Here is a 12,962-nt window from a genome sequence, read left to right as displayed (position 1 = left end):
TCCTTTATGCTTAAGAGACAGCACCCAGGAATGTTTTGTGTCTGCATTCAACACGCGCTTATAGGAAGTGGATTTACCGTGCAAGTTTCTTACATGTTCTTTCAGTTTAACATCGATGTCGAAAATTCATTTATGGTACTTGACATTTGCGTGGGCTGTATAATTGTACATAAATAACAGGTATCATGTTTTAACATTTTTGTAGTTATTCCTTGAAACATTATTATTCTTAGTATAGGATTTTAAGAATTGCGTTCCGAACTGGAGAAACGTAAATCGACTAATAAAGTTAATGACAATACATGCCAAATGTTTGATACAGTGTATGAGCCGGGATAGCTCAGTCAGTATAGTGACTAGCTACGGGCTGGACGACCGGGGTTCGATTCCCGACGGGGGCAGAGGATTTTTCCTCTAGCCTCTGCGTCCAGACCGGCTCTGGGGCCCACCCAGCCTCCTCTACAATGGATACCGGGGTCCTTTCCCGGGGGTAAAGCCAGCCGGGGCGTGATGCTGACCATTCACCCCCATCTAGTGCCGAGGTCAAGGAAGAGAGTAGCTATACCTCCACTCCCCCCAAACGCCTACATGGCGTATAGTGGGACAAACTTTACTTTACTTACTTTGATACAGTGTAGTACTTTATGTAATAAGAAACTGTGATTCAAACGTGCTTATTTAGTTTATTGAGAAGCTTTAGATGTGCACTGTTTCATCGAGTTAGGAATTGAACAGAATCAGGTAAGAATTGAAATTTGAACATGTGGTTGGTTGGGATATAGAGCTTTATTTCACATTAAAAATCAGTGCTTAGAAACGAGAAACTCGTTTAGAATTCAGAATAGTGTCTGAAGCTAAAGAAATGAGCGGTGCAAACGATGGGTGCACTATTAAATGAACAGTGCACATTTTTGGTTTTATCTCTTTCCTTATTTGTGCATTATCTCGTACAATGCACTTTTTTCTCGACCGTCCGACTTCTTTCATTTCCATTTTTGACAGCATTGTTCTTTCTTAGATAAATTCCAAGGATCTCAGGACGGAACAGAAAAGTTGAGTATTTACTGTTATATTCTCTTCTTTTCGTTTTTTCTGTTAGTTTCCGTTAATTAGAGGAAATTTTGCTGTGTTGTGCATTCTCGGGACAAGGTTAACGTTCCTGTATTGAGGTGTTTTATTAGGTATTTGTTTCTGCAGTGCTCTCCTGATTACTTAGTTGCCGGAGTCGATTAAGGATCTGCATAGAATGTAAGAGTAGTTTTGTTCAAAGTTTGCATCAACTACAGCTTGCTATACTCCATATTTGGCGGAACCAGATTTCCCCAAGTACGGCGTACCGTGTATTTATTGTATGACGACAGTCTGGGTGATGTGGCGTGAAGAACAACTTTGCAGTGCCGGTGTTTTCCAAATAGTATAGTTTTCCTGTCTTGAAATTTTTGGTCCCTGACTTAGAGCTCAGTCAGTGGGAGACCGGGGTTCAATTCTCGGACCGTATCCTGAGATGTTTGAATCCTGTCTACATTCTCACATTCTGGTTATGTAAGATCCACTTGAATATTATCCTTCCTTCTGCGCTTAGGCCTCTCATGTGGTTTATTTCATCTAGTTCTTTTGTCTGAAATATATAATTATTATTTTCTTATCTCTCCAGTGTGTGCTGCATGGTCCGCCACTCTCACCATCCTTTATTTGACCGATCGCTCTAATATTTGTGTACTTAGTGTTGGATAAGAATGATTCATCATTTTTTTGGTAAAAATGGTAGCGTTGTATATTTTAATTTTCGGACTTTTGGACGTGAATATTAATAAATGATTATGAATTGAATAGCAACAGTAGTATATCAAAATATTTTTTGACAATGGCGTGTTGTCACAGACATCTTTATTATTTTCCGTTTATTTACATCGTCGTAAGTTCCTTTTCCCAAATCCAACGTTTCGGAAACTGAATCTGTTTCCGCCATCAGGTAGATGGGTAGGTTGGATAGAGCTAGACCAGTGGCCGCTGCTGTTTAAACCTATAGTGAGCAAACTATATTCTGTTCTATTGGCTTTGCATAAATGACCTTATCTCGCCATGTCTTCATTGGAGAATAGTATGTGGTGTCATCTTGAGAGACTGCAGCTGCTCGAGCAATCTTGTTTCTTGTCAGCTGTTGGTGACGTACGGCACATGGGATGAACAGAATGGCGGTTTTCTTGTTCCTGTCTTCAATGTGGCAAGGTCGGGGCTATTTCTAGACAAGGTCGAGTTAGCTAGTCTTTGCCAGGGCAGGCCTGTCTCCCGTCAAGAGGTTTGCTCCAGTCTTCCCACCCACCCATCCTCCCCTCGTAGATAACATTTGAATGTATACACCTTAGAGCCAGACTTCCCTCTTCCTTCCTCCCTCCTTCCCTCCCTCACTTACACAGAAGCCAATTTAATTTAAGGATGGATGTAGGGAATTCGCAAGCAGCGTGGACTGCAAGCAAGAGACGTTCTGACGAGGCAGCATCCGCTTGTCGTTTTGTGTTCCCCCGGACGTAGACTACGGTTGGACAGTTTATCAACGTTCCTAAGGTCCTTGCTGCCTACATAATCAGGGCGGTAGGAAGACTCTCGTTAACATTATACTTTACCATGTATTATGGATCTGGAGGTGTATCTTATTTGCAGATTAGATTTCTCCGTGCTTCGAATGAATTGCCCATCATGCTTGCTACAACTGATGTTTCTGTGGTTGTGACAAAGATTGTTTCATCTTTGTCGTAATTTCTTCCTTTTTGGTATAGTGTATATTTTTGTCAGTTTTTCTCTGAAATAGGTTGTTTGCTACTGGCGAACACTATATAGGAAATTAATATCCTATTGCACATCATAACGTTATTAGCAGCACGACGTTGTTAAATAATTTTGCATTAATTTGCGTCCAGTGTTTGGTGGGCTTGTACATTGTCAGTCCGTGAGGTGAATAATTTAACAGAATATGATGGAAAAAATTAAGTACCATATTAATAACTCCATTGCTTTCCTATACGCCAGTCTCGAACTCAGGGCGCGTGGATACAGTTTGGAACCTATCCCAGCATGTCAAAATATTTGTGTGATTTTGTTTCTCTTTGATTGTGACGTGTTGTGCCAGATTGAGAAATACAGGTGTCCCGAAGGGATGTATACACATTATAATACGGAATTTAGACCTTGTTCTGGGTTCTGAAGTTTTTATGATAGCGCATGCTCTGTTGTTAGTCTTACGAACAGATTTCGAGCAGCAGTGTTAGTAGGAAGGTGTCAGGAGTTGATGCATAATATTCAAAGACCGTTTGTCTTCACTCGATCAATTAAACCAGTGTTTCAGCCCTTCCACACGTTGTACTAATTAAACTATTGAGGTCTTTCGATCTTCAGAGAATGTGACAAAATCTAATATTCTAAGCTACAACGTTTAGAAAGATTTGTTTGACAGCAACCACGGAGTTTCACTCGGAATCCGTATGATTCATCACCGCAGATGGTTGTAGTTGTAGTCAGTAGGTCCAAGCTTTAATTTTTGCTCAAGTACGTGTACGGTACAGACTGCATTTTTCTTGAGCAGTTTGTAGTTGTTGAAGTGGACGAAATTACTCTCTATTACGGAATCCGAAGTTTCCGTTAACGTGCTCGCAAAATGCCATTACATGAATCCAGTTCATATTTTCACAACGTACTTCGAATGCGCTGTCCAAGGGTTCGATCGGCCAAGATTCGCGCCGTGGTCTTTGGGATTGACTGTTTCCTGAGTATACCCATATCAGTTTTGTGTTTTCTAACTGGTTTGCGTCGTAGTCTGATTTGAAGGCTTGTGCATAGCTGTCTGGAATTTTATTCCATTCTTTAATTTATTTATTGTTTATTATATTCTTTTCTCCGGATGTATCTGGGCTGAGTTTTGCATGAAACATCACATGTTGCATTACCGAAGCTGCAGACTTCGTACTCCTTTATCACAGCTATTCATTGCCTCACTTGTTCCTTAATTCATGTCTGAGGAACCAGTGAAATGGCAGTGAAGACGATAGTTGTTCGTTCAACAAGCTGTTTTGTATCGTCGATACCTGTTTGAATCAGGTTTGAGTTTCGTTGATGAACCGGTTTTCTTTAGTGTCTCACATTTGATGGGCGAAACTCAGTTATTGGTAGATACAGGTGAGCAGACAGACATGGATCAAAGCAGCTCCAACAACTGCATTGCATATTAATTTTATTCTGGTAATATTTGTTCCTTTTGTGGTTATGAATATACCTTGTATGTACCTATGAGGAATTTCCGATAATTTAAATGCTTATCTCCTTTTTTTTCAAACAATTTAAGGGTGTGCTGTTTAAAGGGGGCCTCACTTTAGAGAGATGTTTAGGACCGAAGTACTGATAAGAACATTTGTGTCTGAGACACAGGATATAAGAGGAAGCTTCATATATATTATTAGGGTGACCGAATGAAGTTATATGGGACATGTAGCACGCGTTGGCAAAAGCGCCTGAGAGACTATCAGCTTCTTGAAAACGTTTCTGTTGCGTTTAGTTAGTTAATCTTACAGATCGTAATATGTCTAGCAAAATCTTGCCTCATTAAATTCGAGGAATTAAAAAATAGGCGTAAACAGTCTGAGTTGTAAAGGATTTTCGTACGTTGGAATAGTTGGGCATTGCTCCACGAGTAACTTGTTCGCTGTTGGTATTTTTACGTAGTTGTTGCCAAGATCTGCCCATGGCATCTCGCCATTTAGTTAGAGGAAGACTGTGATGGCGAACGTTGTAATTCTTGGTATCATTTATTCTAGAAACATTTATCTTGTTAGATGTAGTTTTATGACAAAGTAATATACTGAATAATCGCTTCAGTTAACTGCAATATTTCGTGCCAGAATTATTCAGTGTAGCTCGCAGGTGCATCATTTACTCAGTAATTTCATTACGGATCAACCATTGGAGTCGAATATAGAAAACGTCTTGTTAATATTTTGCATTGTTTAATAGAAGTGTCATTTTTTTCGTTTTAATTGTAAAGTTTGACAGGAGAGCATGAGGTGTAAGGACGACTGCTTAGAGAAAATTATTAACGGCAGAAATAAGTTCCATGAGACAGCTGATGATACTCCCTTCGACCATAAAATGTAAGCAGAAATACTTAATTAATTTACAAACTGTGCAAATATCATGTATGCGAACACTGCAGTAGAACTGGGATAAATGTGTTTAAAGAAGAATTTCTGATAGCATTTATTCCAACTTCCCTCCTCCCACACAGAACTTATATCAACCCAGAGGATTACGAGGACGTTCATATAACCAAATACTGTAAGAAAGTCGGGGGGATGGTCGTGAATTGAAGATGTGGCTTTTGCGGAATTTCGTTTTGTGTGAGTGTTTAATGATTTGGAAACAAACTATGAAATAATTTCGTTTTGCTCTTTGTGGTAGCATAATGGTGAAGATAATAACACTTCGATCTTGGCTTTTACTGTGAGTTAAAAAGAAATAATACCTGAAGATTTCCACAGACGTGATCCATTAACTTTACTGCTCTTTATATTGGTTGGTTTTTGAAGGGTCGATGTTGGTCATTGCGGTGTTTAAAACGTAATTTCATATACAACAGGAGGGGAATACACCCCGCGTCTTCGTGGTGTTCTTTCTAACTCCACGTAGAGGATTCTTGAGTGGCCGACCTTGACCGGATGCAAGCGTACGTTGACTCTCCCACCTCTCGTCCTTTCTCTCCTTGGCGGTTAACGCGTAATAGTGCTCGGAGACCCACGATGCTCAGACGCTGCGTGTTGCTTCGTGACAATACCTCCACACAATGACGAATCTTCGTGAGCCTCGGTTGTCTCACGACACTCGTCATTTCATATCACAGCGTTCCGCCATATATGGTTGCCAGTGGTTATCGATATGGTATAACTACGAACCGGGCTCTGCTCCTGATAGGGTAGGATTTTTCTCTTAGTCATAACGCCCAGACTGGTTGTGGGACCCACCCATTCAATGGGTTTACTTCCTCGGTAGCAGAATGGTTGGGTTAGCATTCACGAATTGAATATCTGAAGACAGTAACAGCGCAAATGCGCCAGAATTGTTGCGCCGTGTATATGTTTACTAACTCGTTTTCTGATGTTATATTACTTAAAAATAAAGTCGAAATGGTTGTACGTGATATCAGCGGTTTTTATGGTCGTTATGCCATTGCCGACCCCTCGGTGTACGCTGTTGGTAGTTTTTTCTTCCTTCCATAATAGTGTAGTTGCCCCGAAACATCGCACTTTCGGAATCACTATATTATGTGGAGACGAATAGTCAGCTTGTCGCTCTGACCGTTTTATCCTCCAGTGGTAGAAAGTAGCCAATCTACTCCCATTATGTAAAAGGCTGGATGTAGTCGAAAATTAGGTTGCATACGTTATTAAAATTATGTATCGCAAGCTAATGTAGTTAATGTGTTGTATTTGTGAGGGTGTTGGCGGGGAGGGATGTAGCAGAGTATTTTATGTGGTTATAAGATTGTGGTTCTTCAGCAACAGATGCTGCTTTGGTGTGTGGCTGTTAGCTGTTACTTGCTTCGTCGGAATGGAATCCCGAATCGTTCTAAATGATGGCCTTGCCCTTTTGGCAATTTACAGTTCACATTTTGCTTGTAGATCAAAGCGGTTTGACGGAACAGATTGTGTTGCATACCAATAAGGCGATGGAGATTTTAACACTGCATACCTAACGGAACGCTCAGAAGGCATTCACGGAAGACGGTGGATGAACGACTGTTTCTCGTTCAGTATGCGTTGTCGCCAGCATTTTGTCTTTTGTATACGGTGATGAAACTTTGGGCTCAAAAAAGACAATATTTTTTGACTAGCTGAGCTACTATCAACTTTTCAAGAAGGACCCTGCTCCGTGGAGCCAGTTCGTCCTAAGTGCAACATCACGTTTCACTCGTGGAATACAATTAAACCTTAGCCCCGGCGAATTGTACAACTTTCTGTTCTATTCCTGTTCATAACTTCCCATAGATTGCCACTGTTAAGAAATTCAGACACCCCCAAAACTTTGTGTGGTTGTACAGAATTTTACGTTTGTAATATAGGCTTATATCAAATTCGTAGATAAGTAATGCAGACAAAGCCAAGTAGCTTGTAATCGGGGTCCAAATGTTATGAGTGCTCTGGAAGGAAAGGAGTGGGTATTGTTATGAAGTCAGTCATCATGGCCTTGTTTCCAAATGCGGTAATATTTATTACATGGCATTAATTATTTTAATGTAATTAACACCCGAATTTGATAACCTCCGAGAAGAGAATGCCATATTTAGTCGCGTATACTGTACACTAACACGGAGGTTTGTTTCGTTTATTTATCCATTCACTGTCTTTCATTTTCATAATATAAGTACGTTAAAAGACACAGTTAATTACGCAGTATTCTTATAAATCACCAGAAACTCAAATGAACGTATTTTATTTTCGTACTTTTTGTTTGTATGGAACGATGTTTTATGATTTGCATTTATTGTGGGAAATATGAAATAAATGCAGTTAGAATCTTCTACATGAGTTTGTGGAGGCTAGCTGATAAAATTGTACCCTAATTCCTTGTGGGTGTTTGTCTTTCATTTGTAAGATCAGAAACATTTCCTTCCAGAGGTACGCAATCCTAATGGCAGTGCAGAGAAAATGAAATTTTAAATTACCAGCCTACAGGTCAGTGATTTGGTGAAGGTGGACCAGTTCTTGATCCTCAACGTACTTCTTTGTATTGATAATTGTCAAAGGAAACTTGCTCCATCTATTCTTAGAAATGTGAACAACAAAAGAACAAACAGAAACTGAGGTTTCCACGGCGGTGAGTCCGAAGATGGCTGCCTTCTGGGTTGAAACGTTGGTAAATTTCTACCAGACTACACGGCGCTGCAACCCAGAAGACAGCCATATTCCAACCGAAGAACAAGTTTACCGCACTGAAGCCATTTCAGACGTCACTTCAGACATGCCACTTCACATGTATGAAAAGAATGAATTCGATGGGATGGATGTCTGTCTGTCTGTCTGGCTGTCTGTCTGTCTGTATTACAGCGATGTGTAATTGACTGCATATAACTACATGAAAGTTGTAGTGAACTCATGGTAACATAGCTGGGATGAAGATGTTGGCCTAGCAGGAAAAGTGTAATTGGTAACTAAATTTTTTATTTCGCTCAATGTTGAAGTGCCATATTGCTTTTATGAGATTTTAGCTAATACTAAGCCGTACATTGGATATGTCTGGTTTTTCTGGCAGTTGTACTTGTGCATTATAACTTTTGCAGATATTCGAAGATCACAGTTACCAATGTTTTGCGTACAGTTTCTAGAATGCATAGTTTCTGGAGAATTTAGTAATAAGTACGTACCTTTTTTCAGTATTTAATTGTGAACTGTGAAATGGTGAGTCAGGTCTCGTGAAGTACCAGCTAAACCAAGTCATATTATTACATTATATAACATGATCTGAAAGGTGTACTCTTTAGAGTACACTCACATTGTAAACGTGTTCTTCACGCCAGGTCACTTAGGTCGTTGTTGCACTGGTGCGATCCAGTAGAGTGTAAAGAATGCCTTAACACATAGACTTGAAAGATTATCAGGTAAACTGAAAGATAACGGACACAGTATCGTGTTATTCGAGATGATGATGTTCTCTGGACATTACGCCATTGTGTGGAGTAGAGATTGTGTCCTCATTGTTTCAGTGGTTGACTGTCAGATAAGAAACAGGGAAGGCGAGAAATATCTGTTCTGTCAGGCCTGCTTATCAAAGTTGGTTCATGTTAGGTACAGTGGTTGTAAAATAACGATGGATTGGAATTTGAACAGCAGGTGTACGAACTGATGCATGAAGTTTTATTAGGGAGTTTAATAGAACTTCCTGCATTTTACTTACCCTGACAGCCCTACCAAATAGGAAAGAAAACACCCACTGTGTAATATGAAAGTAAAACATTTCGCTCGTCATGACCTTTGGTAGTTTACTTCTAGTATGGTTCACAGAATTATTACATGGAATAAAACTGGTTGCTTCGTGTCGGCGCTCGAGATCCGTTGCTGCGGTAACCCGGCCAAAGACTTTGGCTTTATATTGAGGAAAATGTAGTTTACATCAAGCCGTACAGGTGCGTCTCGTTTCAGATGTTTAAAGGTTTGTGTTGTTTTTAAGGGACAGGACTTCTAGTTTCGTGTAGCAGCAGCAGCAGCTCGCTAGATTTGTTGTCTAAAGGGTCGTTGGCACTTCTCATTGACGATTGTAATGGTTTTACTCAGTCTCCTCTGACAGTAGCTTGAAATATACAACGACCGCCTCCTAAATTATTACATCCTGAGCTGTATCTCAGACCTCGGAAATTGCCGGAAGATTCGTGCAGTTTACGGCAAACGAGAATGAAGACTTTAATTATAGCAGTATACGATGTGAATTTAATTAATTGTTGAAACGTACGCGAGGTTTTTTAAAATATAATTTGTGATGCAGGAAGTCAGGCATTTTTTTTAGTATCTGTCTTCTAAAATGTCGTGTGATATTAATGAGCTGTTATTAGGTATTATATTTACTTTTATCTCCACTACATTAAGACAAATTTATTGGCCGTTGTTGAACGTGCTGTTAGTTATACCGCTGAAACAGTAGCTTCCATTCGTCATTAGTATCGGCGTTTTATTATCTCTACTTTGCTTATAACCAAGCTGCTTCGTTAACAGTATCATGATGTAGGATTTGAGGTTTTCACGGCGGTCAGCCGGAAGATTGACTTTTGGGCTGTAGCGCCATGTAGTCTGCAGAAGTTTGCCAGCGTTCTGCCCTGATGATGGCGCTGCAGCCCAGAAATCAAGCCGTCTTGAATATCACGATGGTTGATAGCAGCAACACGACTTGATTGGCTATTTGTGTACAGTTCGTCAAATATTGTAAAGGTGATCAAACAAAGGAAGATCGGATGGGTGTACTATGCGGGGGAGATGAGAAAATGAACACCAAATTTTACCTGGAAATCCGGAAGAGACAACAGGAGACACAAATATGTAGATAGAAGGAAAACAATATTTGTGGACTAGCTCATGCTGGCTCAGGATAGGATCCGGTTTAGGCTCTTGGATTTCTATATTAAAGGCAGGAATTTTCTCGATCAACTGAGCGACCGTAAAGTAATTGGTTTTAGTTGGGAGCAGTTGAAGGAAAATAGGTGTTAAAATTATTCCCATGTCGTTTTGTACCATTTCTTCGGAGCACTTCTTAACAACTGCTCCGTTCGCTCCCATTTCTTGTGAAGCACGTCTCATTTGCGAGAGTTGCAGCAACTGTCCACGTTAATCTTACTTTGAATGTTGGCTCTGGTGAGACAACTGCAGCCAGACCACTCAATATAGCTGGCTGCTCTTACAAGGACATCGATCGCCTTGTCTGGGTTTCATTAACTTCCTGTGAAGTATCACATTAGCTACAGATGTGGTATGGTATTGATGAATTGTACCTTCAGAACCTCTGACTTCGGGCTTGAAAGCTTTGGTCGGCACACGCACTCATTAAGGGTGATATAATAGTTACCTGCACCAAGTTAACTTCATGGAAACGCTTGTGAAGCTGGTTGTAGTTCAGCTGGTGAAGACATTTTCCGTTCTGTGTCTAACCCGAAGATTTATTGTCGTGTTGCATGAACTCCAACTAAACCATATCCTGTCCATTTGTCCCCAGTCCATATCCTCACACTCTTTCTTTCATTTTACAGTCTACTTCAGTGTTACCCCCCCTTCTACGTCTGTCTCTCCCAAGTAGTCTTTTTCCTTCCGGTGATCCGTCTAAAACTGTGCTTAATTATTCTATAGAAATTAAATTAAATTTCATGGTGGAGATTGCAAAGATTGCATGCATGTCACATACAAGGAAGTTGTTCCAGAAGGAAATATACATTGTACGTATATGTTTACAAAACCTCGAGGAACGTTTTCCGTTTCTTGAAACCACATGGTATCTTCGCGGTTTCTGTTGAAATGATTGAACACATTCTCGCGGTGTTGGGCATTACAAAGTGGGTGGGTGTCCGGGTCTTATCGTATCTTTTACCAGCTGTAGACAGTAATATTCATTACAGAAAATACTTCTGGTCAATTACTTAAACTTGTTTGTGCTGCCTTTCTCAATAATGCCACGAAGTTCATTGGCTCCGTTCTATGTTCTTACAGATGCCATGAAAAAGGCAGCTGGAAGTCAATTCACTCACACCTTCTTACATGCATTCCTGCCTTGCAGAGCACAGATACACGCAAAACTGCAGCGATATTTACTCAATCTGAATATGCAGCTGCAAGAATCACGTACTTTGCTTTATGAGCACAGTTAAGACCCCCTGAAGTGACTGAAATGCTTTCATTCTTGTTCATCACAAGATCTGTAAGAGAGCAGTTTGCTGATAACGGTCCATACCTAGACATATTCGGTAGGTACACGTTTCGATTCCCTCCTGGATTAGCGGCTACCTAGTTTTTCTAAGTCTCTCATTACAATACTAGAATAGTATCTTAACACAGTCTTCTATTTGCTCACATACACGACCATTCTATATTATACGACACTTTATAATCTCTTCTGTTACAACAGCGTATTTGCGTAATGCCACTATAACTAACACAGTGAGTCAGAGACCTTAAGAAGCTAATGGTCGCTCAGATAGTCAGACATTTGTCGCTGTTTTGTTATAAGTTCTCACGTTGTTGTTAATGTATTCTACCATTGACTTCGTAGAGTTAAACAAGAACTTTAGGGAACTGTGTGTAAGGGGCTGGGATTTGAAATGAAGCCCTTTTTTTTTGCAAATTTAAATCTGACATTTGAAGTTGGTTGTCTTCTGGGTTGCTGAGCCGTGCAGTCTGTTAGAAGTTTACCAACGATGATGATCTGGGCGATCGCCCTGATGTTGGAGGCAGCATGAACCTCTGAAACGTCGGTAAACCTCTACCAGACTACACGGCGCAACAACCAAGTTGACAGCCATCGCCGCGAAAACATCAAATCCCACCCAAATCTGACATTGCTTTTCCGTCCTGAACGCCCTTAAGCACACGCTTCGTTCCCCCCATTTCAAAACCGGATTATCGGACATCAGAATGTACCTCCTACCATTATTTTACATTTCGCATGATGTTATTTGGTCGCCGACCGCTACTGGATTTTTATTGTGGGTGGTGCTGGGGTCTCGGAGGGTCATTCAAGGACACTTGAAAAAAGTCGAGTTGTTCCCGCATAGACATTCTCCCCCTTATAACGAAGTCGTCCAGACTAGTGCGTCATAGGCTTCCTGTGAATGTGCAGTTTTCGTCAACAGCCTTCAGTTGGTGTTTTTTCCGAGGCTCTGAGTCCTGCGACCATCGCCTTCTTGAATGTATTTGCACGCTTGTGTGTACGTATGCAATATGATTTAATGAAATGCGAATATCCGTACTTACATTCTCAGAATGTCTCATGAGGTCTTAATTCTTTGAAGAAATTACAGTATTACGTCTTATAAACACAGAAAATGAACAAACCATTTCACTGAACTTTGCTTTGTATCATTAAATGTGGACTGGTGTCTCTAACCTAACCTCACCTCTTACAACTCCTCCTCATTTGGGGGGGGGGGGGTCGTCGTCATGTTATTAAATATTTCATGGAGCTTCTGACTTGACGAATTCTTCAGAATGGTCTAAGGAACGGGAAATGGCCATGCGATTTGGAAGTAGGGTGTGGATTGAATAGGGTTCACTATAGAACTGTTGTGAACGTGTCCATAAAAGGACGAGTTTCTTCACTAGGTGCGCGTATTGTCACTTTCTCAAGAAAGATTTTACTCCTTGGAGTTGGTGTTCTTACCGGCCCTCGCTGTATGCATTGAAGACTTCGGTAAGAGATTGAGGTCATTGAATCGCGTTACCCCAGGGAAA

The 12,962-nt window shown here is 40.6% G+C and overlaps 1 protein-coding gene across 3 annotated transcripts in view; it reads left to right on the top strand.

The window, feature by feature from the left end:
* Positions 1 to 12,962, top strand: part of Hr39 (Nuclear hormone receptor FTZ-F1 beta) — a 76,006-nt gene that overhangs the window by 8,015 nt on the left and 55,029 nt on the right. The window contains exon 1 of one of the 3 annotated variants that reach the window (XM_022070138.2): positions 4,183 to 4,233. The exons of the other annotated variants lie outside the window; for them this stretch is intronic. The gene's annotated coding sequence lies outside the window, so the exon portion shown is untranslated. Of the gene's footprint in view, positions 1 to 4,182; positions 4,234 to 12,962 lie in introns of those variants that run through there. 3 annotated transcript variants of the gene reach the window in all.

The sequence above is a fragment of the Zootermopsis nevadensis genome, unplaced genomic scaffold (assembly GCF_977971745.1).
Source record: "Zootermopsis nevadensis isolate Lab colony 2312 unplaced genomic scaffold, Znev_1.0 Znev_ptg000028l, whole genome shotgun sequence".
Lineage (NCBI taxonomy): Eukaryota > Metazoa > Arthropoda > Insecta > Blattodea > Termopsidae > Zootermopsis > Zootermopsis nevadensis.
This window is presented reverse-complemented; position numbering and strand designations above follow the sequence as displayed.